Source organism: Haliotis rufescens, unplaced genomic scaffold (genome assembly GCF_023055435.1).
Source record: "Haliotis rufescens isolate VD_foot unplaced genomic scaffold, xgHalRufe1.0.p SCAF_8, whole genome shotgun sequence".
NCBI lineage: Eukaryota > Metazoa > Mollusca > Gastropoda > Lepetellida > Haliotidae > Haliotis > Haliotis rufescens.
The window spans coordinates 37,248,155-37,269,900 of NW_025964372.1; positions in this window are offsets into that span (position 1 = coordinate 37,248,155).

A 21,746-nucleotide genomic window follows, 5' to 3' on the forward strand; every position below is an offset into this window, starting at 1 on the left:
GCAGTCTTGTGGAGAGTTTTTGTCACTCTGAAGCTTAATACAAAACCATAATACTAAAAATAATCTAAATATGAAACAGGTGAGGTGATTTAACTGGTCTCTTGTAGCAGTGGAAGTGAGTTGATTATCCGAGGCAGATTATCAGTGAGAAGTATTTCATGGATTTATTTTTAAGGACCACAACATGTATGTCCTGTTTCTCTATAAGATGCTGGTTCGGAGACATTCTTTATCGCTTTATAAACATCAGGTGCACACACCTTAAACTACAGGTTATAAGTGAGAATTATTTCATGAATATCTTTTAAGGACCACAAACTGTATGTCCCGTTCCTCTTTACGATGCTGGTTTCAGTATAGCGGGACATACTGTCTCCCTTTGTGAACACCGGGTGTTAGTATGGAGACTTTCCAATTCATCCCTATATTCTGTATAGTCCGCGTATTATTTTGTAAGCCCATGTATGGCTTTTTCGAGAAATAGAATTAATAATGCTGGGAAGAGAACAACAAAAGGTTACCCCGAACAGCAGGTGTATTATCTTGTATTGTATCTCGTATTTGATATGCAACATTATGGTGTACCGCTATCGATTGCATGCAGGAACTGACACATTCTGCGGACAGATCAGATAAAATGTCCTTGCTTAATTACCGTGTCTGACATACGTGTGATATCTATTATCTAAACCCTCAGCTGACAAGCTTCAAATGCAATATGAGTAGTTCACACTCACGAAGTCACACCTTTGTCCGGCAGCTGGGTCCGTTCTGACAAACATGGGGATGGTCAAGTGCCATGCAAACACAGCGAGGTATCACCAGTGCTGCATTTTTAGCATTTTAGTTTTGTTTGTTTGTTTGTTCGTGTGTTGTTTTACGCCACACTCAGCAATATTCCAGCTGTATGACCGCGGTCTGTCAATAATCGAGTCTGGACCAGACAATCCAGTGATTAACATAAGCATCGATTGCAATTGGGATTCGATGACATGCATCAACCAAGTCAGCGAGCCTGACCACCCGATCTCGTTAGTCGCCTTTTACGACAAGCATTGTCGCTTTTTACGGCAAGCATGGGTTGCTGAAGACCTATTAGCATTTTAGTATTTCACTCTTTCAATCAGTTCACTCAATCGAACAGATGGTGTAGTTTTGGGCGAAGACATTAAACCTGCCCCCTATTGTGTTGCAAAACGAAAACCTTAATTTCTTAAACTTTTTTCTTTTCTTATAAGCAGCGAAATATCTGAACTTGTACACAGTAGACGTAATTCAAAAGTAACATGTCGTTTTTATTAGTCTCAACAAAATCAGCGCATGCACTGTCGTGTCACTTGATTTTCTGTTTCATTGATCACTTGATTGTCATATTTGTTTACAGGCCGCCGTCGCCTGGCAGGAGTACAGCTGTGCGGCGTCAGACAATAAATACTTACTTTTTTTAATGTCAGTTGTGTGAATGGTAGGTGCTGCCTACAGAGCAGGACATGCAGACCCTTTTCCCGAACACCTGGTGTCATCACTGAGTTTCAGCGATCATTTCCTATAACTGTCACAGCTCTGTCGCCCTTTACGCCAAATGTGACCTGTTTCCATGGATAATCTCTCTCTCTCTCTCTCACTCTCTCTCCCTCCCCCCTCTCTCTCTCTCACTCTCTCTCCCCCTCTCTCTCTCACTCTCTCTCTCTCTCTCTCTCTCTCTCTCTCTCTCTCTCTCTCCAAAACTAAACGCAAGCTCTGGTGTGAAAGGAAGAAATCCAGTAATTTGACCGCAACTCTGCATTTTGTAACCCATAATTGCTACCGACAATGATCAGGAAAGAAGTACTAATCTTTAAGTATTAACTGTCCCGGTGAAATCAACTGCTACAATCAGATGTTTGCGTCCAGGAAATCATTTCCTTACAAATATCAGAACTTTCTGATAAAACGTCTCGCCGCCACCACAATGTAAATGGAGAAGTTGCGCCTCGGAAATCAGAAGTGGTATCAATCAAAGTTATAATTTCGACACAAACTCGTAGACTTCAGCTATTAAATCGGAGATGTCTACTCAGACATCAGGGATGGTATACAAAGACTATAGAGATGGTCTAAACAGACATCAGGGATGGTATACAAAGACTACAGAGATGGTCTACACAGACATCAGGGATGGTATACAAAGACTACAGAGATGGTCTACACAGACATCAGGGATGGTATACAAAGACTACAGAGATGGTCTACACAGACATCAGGGATGGTATACAAAGACTACAGGGATGGTCTACACAGACATCAGGGATAGTATACAAAGACTACAGGGATGGTCTACACAAACATCAGGAATGGTCTACACAGACAACAGGGATGGTCTACAAAGACTACAGGGATGGTCTACACAGACAACAGGCATGGTATACAAAGACTACAGAGATGGTCTATACAGACATCAGGGATGGTATACAAAGACTACAGAGATGGTCTACACAGACATCAGGGATGGTATTCAAAGACTACAGAGATGGTCTACACAGACATCAGGGATGGTATACAAAGACTACAGAGATGGTCTACACAGACATCAGGGATGGTATACAAAGACTACAGAGATGGTCTACACAAACATCAGGGATGGTATACAAAGACTACAGGGATGGTCTACACAAACATCAGGAATGGTCTACACAGACAACAGGGATGGTCTACAAAGACTACAGGGATGGTCTACACAGACAACAGGCATGGTATACAAAGACTACAGAGATGGTCTACACAGACATCAGGGATGGTATACAAAGACTACAGAGATGGTCTACACAAACATCAGGAATGGTCTACACAGACAACAGGGATGGTCTACAAAGACTACAGGGATGGTCTACACAGACATCAGGGATGGTCTACACAGACAACAGGGATGGTATACAAAGACTACAGGGATGGTTTACAAAGACTACATGGATGGTCTACACAGACAATAGGGATGGTATACAAAGACTACAGAGATGGTCTACACAGACAACAGGGATGGTATACAAAGACTACAGAGATGGTCTACACAGACATCAGGGATGGTCTACACAGACAACAGGGATGGTATACAAAGACTACATGGATGGTTTACAAAGACTACATGGATGGTCTACACAGACAATAGGGATGGTATACAAAGACTACAGAGATGGTCTACACAGACAACAGGGATGGTATACAAAGACTACAGAGATGGTCTACACAGACATCAGGGATGGTCTACACAGACAACAGGGATGGTCTACAAAGACTACAGGGATGGTCTACACAGACAACTGGCATGGTATACAAAGACTACAGAGATGGTCTACAAAGACAACAGGGATGGTATACAAAGACTACAGAGATGGTCTACACAGACATCAGGGATGGTCTACACAGACAACAGGGATGGTATACAAAGACTACAGGGATGGTTTACAAAGACTACAGAGATGGTCTACACAGACAATAGGGATGGTATACAAAGACTACAGAGATGGTCTACACAGACAACAGGGATGGTATACAAAGACTACAGAGATGGTCTACACAGACATCAGGGATGGTCTACACAGACAACAGGGATGGTCTACAAAGACTACAGGGATGGTCTACACAGACAACTGGCATGGTATACAAAGACTACAAAGGTGGTCTACAAAGACAACAGGGATGGTATACAAAGACTACAGAGATGGTCTACACAGACATCAGGGATGGTCTACACAGACAACAGGGATGGTATACAACGACTACAGGGATGGTTTACAAAGACTACATGGATGGTCTACACAGACAATAGGGATGGTCTACAAAGACTACAGAGATGGTCTACACAGACAACAGGGATGGTATACAAAGACTACAGAGATGGTCTACACAGACATCAGGGATGGTCTACACAGACAACAGGGATGATCTACACAGACATCAGGAATGGTCTACACAGATTACAGGGATGGTCTACAAAGACTACAGGAATGGTCTACACAGACAACAGGGATGGTATACAAAGACTACAGGGATGGTTTACACAGACTACATGGATGGTCTACACAGACAATAGGGATGGTCTACAAAGACTACAGAGATGGTCTACACAGACAACAGGGATGGTATACAAAGACTACAGAGATGGTCTACACAGACATCAGGGATGGTCTACACAGACAACAGGGATGGTCTACACAGACATCAGGGATGGTCTACACAGACAACAGGGATGGTATACAAAAACTACAGGGATGGTTTACACAGTCAACAGGGGTGGTATACAAAGACTACAGGGATGGTCTACACAGACATCAGGGATGGTCTACACAGACAACAGGGATGGTATACAAAAACTACAGGGATGGTTTACACAGACAACAGGGGTGGTATACAAAGACTACAGGGATGGTTTACAAAGACTACATGGATGGTCTACACAGACAATAGGGATGGTCTACAAAGACTACAGAGATGGTCTACACAGACAACAGGGATGGTATACAAAGACTACAGAGATGGTCTACACAGACATCAGAGATGGTCTACACAGACAACAGGGATGGTCTACACAGACATCAGGGATGGTCTACACAGACAACAGGGGTGGTATACAAATACTACAGGGATGGTCTACAAAGACTACAGGGATGGCCTACAAAGACTACAGGGATCGTCTACACAGACAACAGGGGTGGTATACAAAGACTACAGGGATGGTTTACACAGACAACAGGGATGGTATACAAAGACTACAGAGATGGTCTACACAGACATCAGGGATGGTCTACACAGACAACAGGGATGGTCTACAAAGACTACAGGGATGGTCTACACAGACATCAGGGGAGGTATACAAAGACTACAGAGATGGTCTACACAGACATCAGGGGAGGTATACAAAGAATACAGGGATGGTCTACACAGACAACAGGGATGGTATAGAAAGACTACAGGGATGGTTTACACAGACAACAGGGATAGTCTACACAGACATCAGGGATGGTCTACACAGACAACAGGGATGGTATACAAAGACTACAGGGATGGTTTACACAGACAACAGGCATGGTATACACTGACTACAGAGATAGCCTACACAGTCTACAAGGATGGTCTACACAGACTACTGATATGGTCTATACAGATAACAGGGATGGTCTACACAGACTACATGGATGGTCTACACAGACTACTGATATGGTCTACACAGTCTACAGAGATGGTCTGCACGGACTACATGGATGGTCTACACAGACAACTGTGACGGTCTACACATACTACGGAGATGATCTCCAAAGACTAAGGCGATGTTCTTCAAAGACTACATGGATGTTCTACACAGACAACAGAAATGGTCTACAAAGGGAACACGGATGGTTTACACAGACAACAGGGGTGGTCTCCACAGTCTACGGAGATGGTCATCACAGACTAAATGGATGGTCTACACAGGCAACACGGGTGGTTTACACAGACAACAGGGATGTCTACACAGACTAAAGGGATGGTCTATACAATCCACAGGGATGATCTTTCTAGACAAAAGCGATGGTCTACACAGACTAAATGGATGGTCTACACAGGCAACACGGGTGGTTTACACAGACAACAGGGATGGTCTACACAATCCACAGGGATGATCTTTCTAGACAAAAGTTATGGTCTACACAGACAAGAGTTATGGTCTATAGAGACACCAGGTATGGTCTACACAGACAAAAGGTATGGTCTACAAAGTCTACAAAGATGGTCTTTTGTGCATGTTCAAAAGACTGGTTGCGACCGAATGGGTTTTACGACCGCTCTGAAACCTTGTGGCGACCTCAATGAAACCTTTCAGAGACCCCTGAAACCTAATTGCGATTGTCAAATATTTTGGTCGCCAGGAGGTTGCATCGCGGTCGCATTGTCTGTGTGACTGAGGCTTAACTATTTTAAACCATATCAAATCGGTATGTCCAGTACTTACCAAGTAAATGTTTTTTCCGGGAAGGTTATTCCGTTACATAAAGCGACAAAACCTTTTCCATATCCTGGGGCGGTCGGGTAGCCTAGTGGTTAAAGGGTTCGCACGTTACGCCAAAACCCGGGTTCGATTCCCGACATGGGTACAATGTGTGAAGCCCATTTCTGGTGTCCCCCGCCGTGATATTGCTGGAATATTGCTAAAAGCGGCGTAAAACCATACTCACTCACTTTCCATATCCTATAGAAATCTCTGCACAAAGCAGAGTCGAGTGTACGATTCCGACTATATCATGACCAAGTGTTTATGAATCACTATCAAAGTCACATATCATATGTCATATACTGCGCCACCACGACATGTATAATATGTTGTAGGAATACGCTATCGATTCGTTCGCAACTGTCACACTCCAATGTCATTGGAAACTCTAAATGATGCGTTTCTCTCTTGCGCTGTACTCAAATCACAGCAGACCATGCCATGTGACTTTTCAACTTGATTAAGACTTTGCTTTGCATAAGTTATCCTACTTCAACCGCACACACCGACGAGTACAAGAATACAGTAAACTACGGTTATAACGAACACGCTTATAACGAACTGGCGGATATAACGAACTGGTTTTTAGGTCCCTGCTATTTGCTTTATATATGCTTATAACGAATTACGGTTATAACAAACTAGAATTAGTGGTCCCTTTGAGTTCGCTATAACCGTAGTTTACTGTACAAAAGTACATCAACTCGGTCTTTCCAGAGTTTAGCAAATAACTCAGTTTTATATGAAGGCTTTTTCGTTACATTTAATACGCTATCGATTTGTTCACTACTGCCTCGCTTCATGTCATGCCACTCTTTATGACGCATATGATGCATATGACGCATATGATGCGCTGTACTCAAATTCCAGGAGGCCATGGTAATGGAAGTCTTCCCGTGTGATTAACATATTGTTTTACATAATTATAAAGATATCCTACAACCGCAAACACGGACAAATATAAGAATGCATAACTACATCTGTTGGTGAAACCGTCCCGCCATTGTAAACAATGGATAACTACATGAGATTAAATAGTTTGTGACGTTTAATGATAATAACTCTTATATTCTTTATTAATCCTTTCACGAAATATGTTTATCTAACTTTGTAGATATTTCAAAATGAAATGGAGGATACACATTTGTAGTTTGTTGAATAGGCCGTGTAACATGTCACTTCACACTGTGTGCTCGCGGTACTCGGTTGACCGCAAGGGCTGGAATAGTTTAAGAGTGAGTAAACACGGTATAAAGCCGCCTCTCACACTATTCAAATCAAGTGTATGAATTAGTTAACAGTCCACTGTCTGGCAGGGTTTGTTAACCAATAATGTTGGAAGCCCTCATAACATTTTACTTTTTGACGTTTCGTGGTATTAACTCTAAAATTCTTGATTAATCCTTTCATGAAATATGTTCATCTAACTATGAGATATTTCAAAATTAAATGGATGATAAACATTTGTAGTTTGTTAAATAGACTGTGTAACATGTGACATGACACTGTGACATATGTACTAGTTCGACAGCAAAGACTGGACATAGTTGAGGAATGAGTAAGTACGGTTTTAGGTCGCCTTTCACTTGATTCAAGATATCACGACGGAGGACACACGTTGTACCCATATTGGGATACAAACCCAGGCGTTCGGAGTGACGAGCAAACACTTCACCCCACCAGGGCCCCACTGGCTCGGACAACAACATGAGGTGGGGTGATAAACAACAGGCGCGATCCGACAACTACAAGAAAAAGTGTTGGGGATAATAGTATGTTTAGGAAAATATAATTATTGAAAAAATACGAATTGATCTGAATGACGCCAACAAACGAGGATTTTAATAGTGTTTCGTTAACTATTAATGGAGTGATGCCCCTTTAGTTGTGCACGTGAGGGTGGACTTATTGGAAGGAAATACGTCTAGATCAGAGAAATAATAGGTGAGGTGAGGTGACAAGGAGTTTAACGTCACGCTCAAGACTTTTGCATTTTTTACCATGTGCGTGTGCGTGTGTGCATGCGTGGGTGCGTACGTACGTGTTTGGCTGCTTGTCCAAGTCGGACTAATGCCGATTTGATAGCGCTAGCCCACTACCACACGGCGGTTTAACATGAATACCCAACACAGACACGGTAAACTGACTCCGAGCCGAACAGTCCTTCTTTCATCCCCTTAATGACTCAGCGCCAGGCTGGGTAACATCAAGTATCATCTCTTACGCGGACCTTCCGCTCTCTAGACAGACGCTCGATCCCGGAAGCGGTCACTCTCATCTCTGAACTACCAATATAGTCTGAATGTGTTTCATTACCCAACCCTTGAAAATTTGAGGAAATTGCAATTGGTGGACACTGTTGTGTATGGGGTATTCAACGTGCTGAGGTCGAAAGAGCACGGGTCGACGACGGAAGGAAATTCTTAACATTAGATCCCATTCACTGCCGTAAATCCTTGAATAGACACCCGGGTGTCTGTCTATTTCAGCACGTGTGGTTTGCATTTTGTTTCAAAACGGCTTTTGTTTAATATGCCTTTACTGAGTGCCTAAAGAAATATTTATATTTAGAGATTAATTCAAGACATGTTATTGTTGCTATTAAAGCTTGGAACAGTTTCGTGACTATCAAATAAGAAACAATTTTCAAAGAATTCAGAATAATTTGTATGTGTCTGAGATACGATTGGGGCGGTAGGGTAGCCAGCCTAGTGGTTAAACGCCGGAGACCCGGGTTTGATAACCGACATGGATACAATGTGTGAAGCCCATTTCTGGCGTCCCCCGACGTGATATTGCTGGAATATTGCTAAAAGCGGCGTAAAACCAAACTCACTCACTCACTGAGATACGGTTATTTTAATAGTGCTTCATTACCTCCTTGGTTCTTTAAAGAGTAATGTCCCTTCAATTACATGGCGTCTCCCACTCATTTTAATCGAAAATTGCTATTGTTCGAAAGGAAAAGTTAATTCGAAAAGGAGAAGCTACTTCTACACGGGTTTACTTGAGATTGTAAACCCTGAGAGGAGGGAACATACCGAGGGGGCCACGGTTAAAGTGACGCATCACGTAGATCATTTTGGTGTGTGTCCGGTTTTACATGTTCATCCAAAACCGCGTTTTAAAAGGAATTCGATCACAGCGTGGGAGAGAAAAATACGTGCAGCATTAACCAACTGAATTTATGACATATAAAATTGTACAATTTTCATCACCTTCCCCGGTGACTCAGTGGAAAACAGTCTGTTGCGGGCTCGATTCCTGTCATCAATAATGAAAACTTTCATTTCTTGTATTCGATTTTAGAACATTGGACATTTGAAAACAAGTACAAATTTATAAGTACAGAAGTATTAGAAACTCCTCATAGGAGGGTTTACAATGATTGTAACACTCAGATGGTGACAACACAGCCAGCGGTAGGGAGGGTAGACTCAGATGGTGACAAGACAGTCAGCGGTAGGGAGGGTAGACCCAGATGGTGACAAGACAGTCAGCGGCAGGGAGGGTAGACTCAGATGGTCACAAGACAGTCAGCGGTAGGGAGGGTAGACTCAGATGGTGACAAGACAGTCAGCGGCAGGGAGGGTAGACTCAGATGGTGACAAGACAGTCAGCGGTAGGGAGGGTAGACCCAGATGGTGACAAGACAGTCAGCGGCAGGGAGGGTAGTCCAAGATGGTGACACCATTCAGCGGTAGGGAGGGTAGACTCAGATGGTGACAAGACAGTCAGCGGTAGGGAGGGTAGACCCAGATGGTGACAAGACAGTGAGCTTAAGGGGGGGGGGGGGGGGGGGGGTTTGAATGTGTTATTCCACTTGAAGGTCCGTATCACGGGACATCAACATCCAAATGTCATAAATAGCCATGGTTGGTCGCCTGTTACAAACAAATAACTTCAACTGCTCCTCTGAAACACTGATAGTAGTTGTGCCTCGCTCGTTCGCAACACTTTTAAAAGTTATTTTAGATAATCATTTTCATTGACATTTTTCGAGCAACGACTCCATCGTGTTAGAAGCGGAACCCGTAAATCAAATAATTTCGAACACAAATATTGATCCGAGGTAATGACTGGGAACAATAAATCAAACACTGTTATATACGTGATATAAATATGCGCTCATGTTTCCGCCTCTTGGCCAAATGCACAACAGATCCGCGATTGTTTGATAGAAATGTTTTCTGCTGTCACGACCTATTGCATAGAATAGTGTGCTCCTTGGATGTGACAACGACGAAATAACAGCAAACAAATTATATTCATCAACTAAATTCCTTATTCGGAGAGGCTCACTCAGGTTTTAAAGACATTTAAAGGGCAAGTTCACACGGAAATGAACCAATTTTTCTTGTACTTTTTCCACATTAAAAGTGTTAACATAGAAGTGTCATACACAAAAATATAAAAACATCATATTTAATTAACATATTTTTTGCATTAAAACGATTTATATTTTTCACATTTACCAAGTGTTCTATTTCCATAACAAAAACACCATGGCTTATGCCCCTTGCAATATGACGTCATTGGTGCCAATTGATAAACATTATGACGTCATCATGCTTTGTTAGAGCCGCTTCACGTGGTGTAGGTACAGTTTTGTGATTCTAGCGTCTCAGATGCCAGCCAGAATTGTGTTATGCTGAGTCACTACTGCGCCGGAGTGTGTCGTAGACCATGTTGTTTTACCGCAAACTGGTCCTTGATATCTTTTGCGTTGAGAATAGACAGGGACCCAGTTGAATTGGCACCAATTACGTCATAATCTAAGGGGGATAACTCAGGCCTATTTCGCTCGTAAAACGAAGGCCTCATAACGGCATATCATTTTAACACTATTGTGAGCTTCCTACTTTCACTGTGAAAAAAAATTAGTGTATATTTTCAAACACAGATACTAATTAATTCTAAAATTGCGTTTTGTTTAGAAAAAGAAAGAAAGTGATTTTTGCGTGTACACTTCCCCTTTAAAGTGATATTGATAAACATTATTGTTCACAGTATAACAACAAACTACCTCAATGTACAACCCACAAAACAAACATCTCAAAAGTTTGTATTGAAGTACATACGTATGTACATACGTAAAGCTGTGAACGTGTAAATAACAACGCCACCGAGCTCATACATAAATAATATTGTAAAATTAAATAGTTATCTAAATAAAATTTACTTCAGAGTAATAATAAATTACTGAATTATATATCCCCTTAAATAAAATCAAAACAAAAAAAACTCAGTTAAAATTCATTACAAACCGAACGTTAGTCCTGAACCCTTTACTGGAATATTTGTATTTTATCAAACCAAAACTAATCTTGTTTACAAAAATGCAAGTCTGGACAGAAAAATGTATTGTGCAATCACAGATTTCAAAGTCTATATGTTAGTCTAACCTCAATCACATACATTCATTTAAGAAACACAGACCGAGACCTGACTATAAGCCTGTACGACACATGCAACAACAAAGTGCATGGTACGTCTTCTCTGCAGCAAAGACATGTTCTTTACTCTCCCTCTGTAACTCTCCACATAGTAACGGCCACTTCAAAGGCTACACAAAAACATCCTCCTCCCTGAATAACTATAAAAAAATCACAAAGCAACTTTTAACTCACAATAACACACCCAAATGTCAACTACGTCGCCGCCCTTCACAGTTTATAATCTAACATCCCAAATCCCAATCGATCGTTTTTTAACACATAAGTATATAACATTCTGAGACCCTGTGCGCGCCCAACCCAATAACAATCATAAAACTGTCCTCTCCAACGTCCGTGTACTGAACTTATTATAGCTCTTGAGCGTCTCTCTGGCGTCCGCGTGCCGAACTCATACAGGTATGTCTCTTGAGTGTGCTCTCCTACGATCGCGTGCCGAACTCATACAGGTATATCACTTGAGTGTGCCCTCCTGCCGAACTCATACAGGTGTATATTTTGAGTGTCCTCTCCCACGTCCGCGTGCCGAACTCATACAGGTGTACATTTTTAGGGTCCTCTCCCACGTCCGCGTGCCGAACTCATACAGGTGTACATTTTGAGTGTCCTCTCCCACGTCCGCGTGCCGAACTCATACAGGTGTACATTTTGGGTGTCCTCTCCCACGTCCGCGCACACCGAACTCATACAGGTGTACATTTTGAGTGTCCTCTCCCACGTCCGCGCGTGCCGAACTCATACAGGTGTACATTTTGAGTGTCCTCTCCCAGGTCCGCGCGTGCCGAACTCTTACAGGTGTACATTTTGAGTGTCCTCTCCCACGTCCGCGTGCCGAACTCATACAGGTGTACATTTTTAGGGTCCTCTCCCACGTCCGCGTGCCGAACTCATACAGGTGTACATTTTGAGTGTCCTCTCCCACGTCCGCGTGCCGAACTCATACAGGTGTACATTTTGGGTGTCCTCTCCCACGTCCGCGCACACCGAACTCATACAGGTGTACATTTTGAGTGTCCTCTCCCACGTCCGCGCGTGCCGAACTCATACAGGTGTACATTTTGAGTGTCCTCTCCCAGGTCCGCGCGTGCCGAACTCTTACAGGTGTACATTTTGAGTGTCCTCTCCCACGTCCGCGTGCCGAACTCATACAGGTGTACATTTTTAGGGTCCTCTCCCACGTCCGCGTGCCGAACTCATACAGGTGTACATTTTGAGTGTCCTCTCCCACGTCCGCGTGCCGAACTCATACAGGTGTACATTTTGGGTGTCCTCTCCCACGTCCGCGCACACCGAACTCATACAGGTGTACATTTTTAGGGTCCTCTCCCACGTCCGCGTGCCGAACTCATACAGGTGTACATTTTGAGTGTCCTCTCCCAGGTCCGCGCGTGCCGAACTCTTACAGGTGTACATTTTGAGTGTCCTCTCCCACGTCCGCGTGCCGAACTCATTCAGGTGTTAAACAAGGACTGGTCGGCTCGGAGTCAGTATATTGTGTGTGAGTGGGGTATTCATGTTAAACTGCGGCATGGTATCTCGGTGGGCTGGAACTCTAAAATCGGAATCAGTCCGGACTAGTACAAGCAGCCATGCACACAGCCATATAAGTGTAATAATCTCAGACGCGACGTTAAACCCCATTTCAAATCACCACCACCTTCTGATGGAAATGTGGTCCTTATCAGTATGTACTGTTACCATGGACCCCGCAATAATATCGATGTTGTCTTATGGTGCTATATATATGGACCATAAACTACCTGACGATAGAACGATGCTCCGAATTACCTGGCGATGAATTACCTCCTGTTATCATAGTGCCATAAATAACCTTTGATGTCATGGTACCCACACTCCACGCATGACACAGAACGAGTCACATCGGAGCGTGCATTACTGGCACGGTTTGTCAAAACTTGTCAAAACTTGTTAAAACTTACCAAAACTTGTTATGACTTGTCAAAACTTGTCAAAACTTGTTAAAACTTGTCAAAACTTATTAAAAGTTGTTAAAACTTGTCAAAACTTGTTAAAAGTTCAAAAGACAATCAATACATTTCTATATTATACATGTTATATGTGGGATAACACTTTCTTTCTCGTACTTTCGAGCCACTGGAAGCCTCGGTGGCTGAGTGGGTTAGATCGCTGACTTAGGTGCCTCACTCTGGCAGTGTGGGATCGAATCCCGGATGGGACTCAACCCAAACAAATGCTAGAATCTGTACTTTACAAAGAAAGTGTTATCCCAAATATAGCATTTGTTACATCTGACCGCTTTCTAAATGGCATTGTGTGTGTTAATACATATATAATTTTACAAATAAAAGCGAAAAACGCTTTTCCGTTTTATAAGAATCGATTGTACGATTCCGACTATAAAACGAGCATGTGTTTATGAAATAGTCAAATAGCGATGATACCAGATGGTCACGAAAAGGTGAGCGTATCCTGCCCAACGCAAAAGTGCACGTTCAATCAAAACACGCAACCGTATTAAGTAATTTCATGAATGATGACCATTCTGAACGCACATTTCAATTCTAAATAGACTACAGTCGATAACATCTCAACCAACGTATTAAAAAATATTATTTCTTTAAAAGTAAAACTTTAAAAAATATGTGTCTTGACGCAGTGAGAGCAGTGCATGTCAACGTAATTTTTGACGTAAATACACACATAAACATTGAAGAGAGAATTAAAATCTTAACCAAATCGAAGAAAGCGCATTGTTTCTACTGCACTATAACAATGCGCATTGTGTGGTGGTATGCGAGCAACTCACATCTACAAACACTCCGCATGACGCCGGCTGTGTGTTTGTGCAACAATTATGTGGAACTCTCATCTGGAGATTTACAAATAAACTAAGACTTTCTCTAAACACATTGTTGTTTCATATCTACGGATCGCGTCTTGACATCCGCTAGAAACGGCAGGATCAACATCTCATTACTGTGCTTCGAAGCTAATTACAGGATATAAGATCTATTTTAAAAAGGAGAAAAAGTGTCCATTTTATCTAGAAGTTAGCAAAGAAAAAAAATAACAATCAGATTTTTTTAAAAAGCCACGCAAACGACAATTGCAAGCCGAGTATTTCTGTTTGAAAAGCTTTGTCCTCACATTGCATAAGTCAATTATGTATCGCTTCCTGTTCAGTTTGTCACCAAAGGGTGTTGACCAAATTCGGGGTTGGATTTTCCATTAAAATTCACCCTCTCGTGATCGCTTACTGCATATGTAATTGTTTCTATCAATTGGGTAAGCTACTTAAATCTTTTATATATCATGTAATGAAGGTGTATCGTAAAACTGTAAGTCAGTGGTGATATCAAAAAGTAAGTATTTAGAAGGAGAGGGCAGCAATTTAAGTGAGCTGGTTTATTATAGACGCACATTGATTAGTTTAGTGTAATCAATATTTTAAATGCATTATAATATTGACTGAAAATAACATTTCGCATTCAAGCAAATGTTCTTTGTATTCACGTGATTCTTCAAGGTCTTCGGTAATCTTCGCAGACCGGAGATAATGCAGCCACTATTTATTCCTGTTAAGTCCTGCACACCGTAACGTCATTCGTATCTGCAATCTTTGTTCGTGTTCATGATTCTGAGTTTTTGCATCGCTCGGTGTCTAGGTTTGTCACTATCTCATCTGCATATTACGTATGACCTATTCTCAAGGTCAGTCCTCTCCTGAATATCAGCACGCGTGTATTAGGAACAATGGATAAAGAGTGAATACACAATGCCATTTGTAACAAATGGATAAAGAGATTATGTATGTCTTTACCATATTTAGTATAAAAAACTTTTGAAAGACGTTTAGAAAAATGTCCAATTCTATGCTTGTCAATCAGTTATTAATGTACTTTTTATCATAATTTATTGAAAAAGAATTGCCTTTGTCTTTCAAATAATTTGTTCTTTGAGCAAGATAAAGATGTTGGTGACTATATATCCCTCAAACTTTACTTGGTCTGCCATAAAAAAAATGAAATATTATAATAGATGCAAAACATCCAAAATGTCAGATAAGGGGACAATTGAATTTGGAATCTCAAAACATTTCTCAAAATTGCATTTATTGAAAGAATAACAAAAACTATTACTTTCTTCTCTCGTAGGTATCCAACCTAGGTAAAAAACATTCAAACTTTCGAAAAACGATCCTATTTGAATATTGCTTCAACACTTCATTGTGTTTCAATATTTCCACATACAATCGGCCTGTACCCTCACTGCAAACTCATGCTTCGAGATACGAAAACAAAGTGTGGCTTTGTGACTCTGTACTTCAGTGTTATTATTGCTATGAGACACCAGATGTTGTGAGTATAGCAAAGACTGCGGATTAGCCTAGGGAAGCCCAGTCTAGTCTTCATCACGCCTTGGATTGGTTGGTTGGTTTGTTGTTTAACGCCGCACTCAGCAATATTCCAGCTATATGACGGCGGTCTGTAAATAATCGAGTCTGGCCCAGACAACCCAGTGATTAATATCATGAGCATCTATCCACGCAATTGGGATTGATGACATGCATCAACCAAGTCAGCGAGCCTGACCACCCGATCCCGTGAGTCGCCTTTTACGACAAGCATAGTCACCTTTTGCGGCAAGTATGGGTTGCTGAAGACCTATTCTACCCCGGCGTCTTCACGGGTCTCACGCCTTGGAATAGTGCTAAAGTCAGAAAGGGCCCAAACATACAGTAAAACGCCAGGATATATGAGTATGTCGAATCTTGTATCCACTTGGGTTAAAATGCTTCATGTCGTATGTGCATATGGTCTGCATGATGTGAACTCAACATACAATTTGATTGCACATTGTTCCGTTTGGTGCAGAGTTTTAAGCACGTCTTGGGTGTAAACTCAAGTGCTATATACACCCAATATCGTAGGTTAAGGAACGTTTGTCTTTTAACTGGATATCATTGAAAGCTCCACTAAACATACCTACACAGTGTAAATATCCCATATAGGACTCTGGTAAACAATGACACGATACGATGAACGTTAGTTGTTCGTTCTGGAATGCATACCTAGAACCTATAATGATCTCTGGGTTAAAAATAATACTTTAACTGACAACTCTTTACGTTTGATTCTAATGACACTGACATAAAACAAAATAACGCGTAATTAATGCAGCTTTCAATATTTTTGCAGTATCCACCTCAGAATTAATACGGTTTGAACTTAATTTCCGTGCACTGATCCAATCCAGTAACACATGAAACAATTGAAAATTAAAATACTACCAGGGTAAAATTAACTTGTAGACAGTACCAATGTATATGATGGAGGTGTGTCGGATGGAAGTAATAAGCTAATAAGCTGTTTATTGATCAATTATTAATCCGTTCAATCTAATCACGAATAGATGTCAAAATGTCATTTAATCAAACCCATATTAATATAAAAGAGCACATTATATAGTATTTCTATTTTTCAACTCCCTGTTGAAATTGATGTTAGTTGATTTGCATATGTTATCTCACTGCAATGTTGACTGCAAAATGTTACCAAAACGTAGATCACGATATGACCCTCCTTATTGAATCATTGAATTATATAGAAATTGATGTTAGTTGATTTGCATATGTCATCTCTATGCAATGGTGACTTGCAAAATGTTACCAAAACGTAGATCACGATATGACCCTCCTTATTGAATCATTGAATTATGTATAAATTGATGTTAGTTGATTTGCATATGTCATCTCACTGCAATGTTGACTCCAAAATGTTACCAAAAACGTAGATCACGTTATGACCCTCCTTATTGAACCATTGAATTAGATTGACTACACGATGTTTCATGGAATAAAATATAATATTCTTGTTTGTCTTGCTGGAGATGCACATTAAATATACATTGAGAAACTCCACCTCGTATCCAGTTTGGTATGTTTCCACGTGCAACTTGGATGGCGTCACTGTTCAGTGTCAAGATCAAAATGTTATTTTGTCACCCCCATCACCCCAGCACTGCCTAACTGCATCAGTTGGGATACAGTCACAGTTTGTAATTACAGTATCCCCAAGGTCGCTCATGTGATCAGTGAAAATATTTTTAATGAATGAAAGAAGGCTATGGGTGTTAAAATGTAGAATTTAATGATCGTCAAAGCGTTGAAATAGAGAAAGAGAGAAGGTAACATTACTTCCTTTCTAAATTTTTAAAAAGAAATTGACAATGCAAGAGAATAACCATCATATATTTTCTAATGAAAAATATTCCACTTGAAATAAAGGGCAAATAGCTGTAGTTATTATATGAATGGACCGCTGAAAATCAGTGATGACACAAGGTGTTCGCGAAGCTGGTAAGCATGTCCTGCTCTACCGGTCGCAAAAATAATAATAATACTTTTGAAGGAGTTTGCACGGATGGTCCAGTGGCTTGAGGCGCATCTATTCAGTTTGCAGAGTTATATCCCCTGGCTGTGAGGATCCGCTATCATTCTCGTGGGTTTTTCTATACCTGAGGAATATTGCGCTTTCCTTTGAGCTGCCGCCACCTTTTATATGCCGAAATGTCATCGAAGGCGTGGTTAAACCTCATCTTCAATCCCTCTTCAAGATGACTACAATGTATGTGAATAAAGATATGTCAACAATGGAATATTAGCATAGATCGAGTTGTTTACTTTCTGGGTTAGCGTATGTTTGTTGCCTTTGGTTGCCATGATTTACATATATATTAGTATAATGGGAGAGTTATTCCTTATAAATCCTATTTTGTTTGTTTCGCTGTGTATTTGATTGTTTGACTTAGGTAGACTTGCCCATGGACAGCGGAAGCACAGTTTGTGGTGGTTGTGTAAGAGACAAAGCCAGGAATAACGGATTACTTCCCCCACTGAGCTAACAAGAAGGACCTGGAACCTGCAGACGGATTTTCTACATGTGTTCACAAGGGAGAGATTGTCCGGAATTTCTACTGTTGAGGGGGCACGGGTGGCCCAGTAGTCTAAGGCGCCGCGATTCGCTGTGCAGAGTTGCGTCCCTTGGGCACGCCAGAAACCTATGATTGTGTGTTCGAATCCCGGTTCGCCCCGATTATTTTCTAGGTTTGTCAGCACCATTCCCGTGCTCGTGGGTTTCACCAAAGTGGTAAACGTCTGAGACCTGCATCACTTCGGGCCTTCCTCCTACATTAAGCTGACACGCCGTTAAACCCAATTCACTCACTCATTCACTGTTCTGTTGAATATAACATCTCGGTAATCAAGGCTGTTGTTTCTGCGAACTACAAAGAAATTGTTACGTCACAACGTTCTCTTGGCTCTGACGTTAGCCAGTGTGACGTCACCGCGAGCAAATTAATCACACATAGGGCTGAAGACGGGGACGCTAATGGCCACTGTGAAGGGAAATTCGTTAAATCTTGAGTGCTGGCTCTGTTTTCAATAACATATAGGGATATTGCACAAGATGGATATCTATAGATCAATAATAGTGTAGAATTATGAAAGAGAATATATGGATGTCAACCTCTTTATTATGAGGAACACAACGTTTTGGAGTATATGCTTACTCCTTCATCAATGGGAGTGAACACCAGATGAAGGAGTAAGCATATTCTCCAAAACGTTGTATTCCTCGTAATAAAGAAGTTGACATTCATATATTCTCTTCCTTATGTGTATCACTTCTAAATGCCTTTCAAAGACCTAATAATAATGTGTTCGGAAAAACAAAACTTCGTTCCCCACATGTTTTCTTATCAACGAATTAGAGGAAGAGGATTTGTGGATGTCAACTTTCTTTATTATGAGGAACACAACGTTTCGGAGTATATACTTACTCCTTCATCAGGTGAATTACTTGACCGAATAAGAAGTTTGCAAAATACAAGTGTCCAATTTCTAACGGTAATTCATGTGTATGTGTAATCTCTGATGACAACTTGCAGAAAAATATATTCTAAAGGAAATATATGCATTCTTAGAAATATATAAATTAAAACATGGATATACGTGAATCATAATAGATGCATATTCGTAATATATCAATTGAATTGCCGTTTTTTATGTTTTTTAAATGTTAATGTAAAATATAATATCACCAAAAATTGTAATGAAGGTAATAACACTAATTACTAAAAGTAAGCAAAGACTCCTGAATTAACACGTTTAGTTACTATTAGTTAGTATGAGTTATACAAAGGAGCTATGTTTAGTATACAACAAGTCTAGTGTTACCTCAGCGTGAATGCCATGACACAATAGTCCTGGTTGACTGATCCAAGTGCTTGTGAGTGAGTTGGGTTTGACACCATTTTGAACAATATTTCAGTTATTGCGACCGTGTGAGCTTAACGTTATAGAAGGGCCTAAAATAAGTGCTATAGTGCTAGCTAATTAAGATATCTCAATTTTAATATGGATACCCCACACAGACACAGTATACTGACTCGATGCCAGCGCCAGGCAGGGTAACACTAAGTACCATCTTTGAACGCCTTTTGTTATGACGCGGACGGTGATCGAACCACCGACCTTTCGCTTTCCGGGGAGACGCTGTATCCACTACACCAACGAGGCGGTCGGATCCTCGCAGACCACTTGGCCATAATGTTAGGAATCGGACGTTGTATCCACTGGACCAAGGAGGCGGTCGGATCCTCGCAGACCACTTTGCCACAATGTTTGCAAAAGGACGCTGTATCCACTACACCAACGAGGCGGTCGGATCCTCGAAGACCACTTTGCCATAATGTTTGGAATCGGACGCTGTATCCACTACACCAAGGAGGCGGTCGGATCCTCGCAGATCACTTTGCCATAATGTTTGGAATCGGACGCTGTATCCACTACAACAAGGAGGCGGTCGGATCCTGGCAGACCACTTTGCCTTTATGTTTGGACTCGGACGCTGTATCCACTACAACAAGGAGGCGGTCGGATCCTCGCAGACCATTTGGCCATAATGTTTGGACTTTGACGCTGTATCCACTACGCCAAGGAGGCGGTCGGATCCTGGCAGACCACTGGGCCATAATGTTTGGAATCGGACGCTGTATCCACTAGACCAAGGAGGCGGTCGGATCCTCGCAGACCACTTGGCCATAATGTTTGAAAACTGCAGGTGACCTTGAGGCACATCATCTTTGTGGCGACAACGACTTCCGCATGTTAAGAGTCAGTATTGTGACGATAAACCAAACCAAGCAAACAATTGAACAGAGCAAGTTATGGATATGTGCCTTACGAGACATTTGGCAAATCATTTGTTTCACTTGCTTGTAATTCAGTAATGGGTCCAAGATGGTAATCCACAGTTGAATGCAATTTCGAAAAATAAACATCAGTTTTAAAAGTGGAGTTTTCAACAAGGACTGAAATCAAAGTGTGGATCTTTATGAATGTTATTTCAAGTGCACCCGTGCTCGTTGCAATGTAGAATTATGTCCACATCCATGTGCGAGTACGTTAGCACTCAGAACACCTAAAGAAAATCTTTCATAAAAAAAACAAATGCGGAAGTTTTGACAGAGCATGAATGTCATCGTCACCATGTCAGGTCGGATTGTTTTAGAAGACTGCAAGTAGATTTCAAGCCTTAACTTTTAACGCCCTCTACAAAAACTCAAACCTTAGGTGTCTCGCGAGTAAGCCAGCCTGACCATGTTCGGCACGGAGGTGGGAGGTTTGAGATTTCTTGTACTGGTCCACCATTGGGACAATGTGATGTATCTTACGGGCGTCACTTGGGGGGATACAGGCCGTTAGCTGGAGGTTATGTTTGTAGAGATTTGTCATACATCTGGTAGGAGGGGAACGTCTCTTCAGCATGGGTGTGACTGATTCGGCACGCTCATGTACAGGGGAAGGACGGTAGAGTACCTAGTGCTGTTAACAACAGAACCATTGTAGATCTACGACGTATATACATACGGAACCAGTGTAGACATGCGTCGTATATACAGACAGATTAGACCCCACTGCGACATGCTCGATGTAAAAAAAAAACAACGGATGAGGATGCGTGACCGGGTTCCTATTACGTCCGTGTCAACATAATTTGCGAAAGAAAAAACCCAAGTGATGTGGATTGTGAACATTTACGACTTTGGTGAAACCTACGAGTACGGGTATGGTGCAAACAAGATTTCTTATCAGGACGAATCTTGGATTAGAACCCACGATCATTACATCGGATTCTGGCACGCCTAAGGACCATAACTCTGCACGGCTAATTGACTACTGGTTCACCGTGCCCCCTCTGTACGTCAACAGAGGAACAGTTATGAATAGACATGGCATT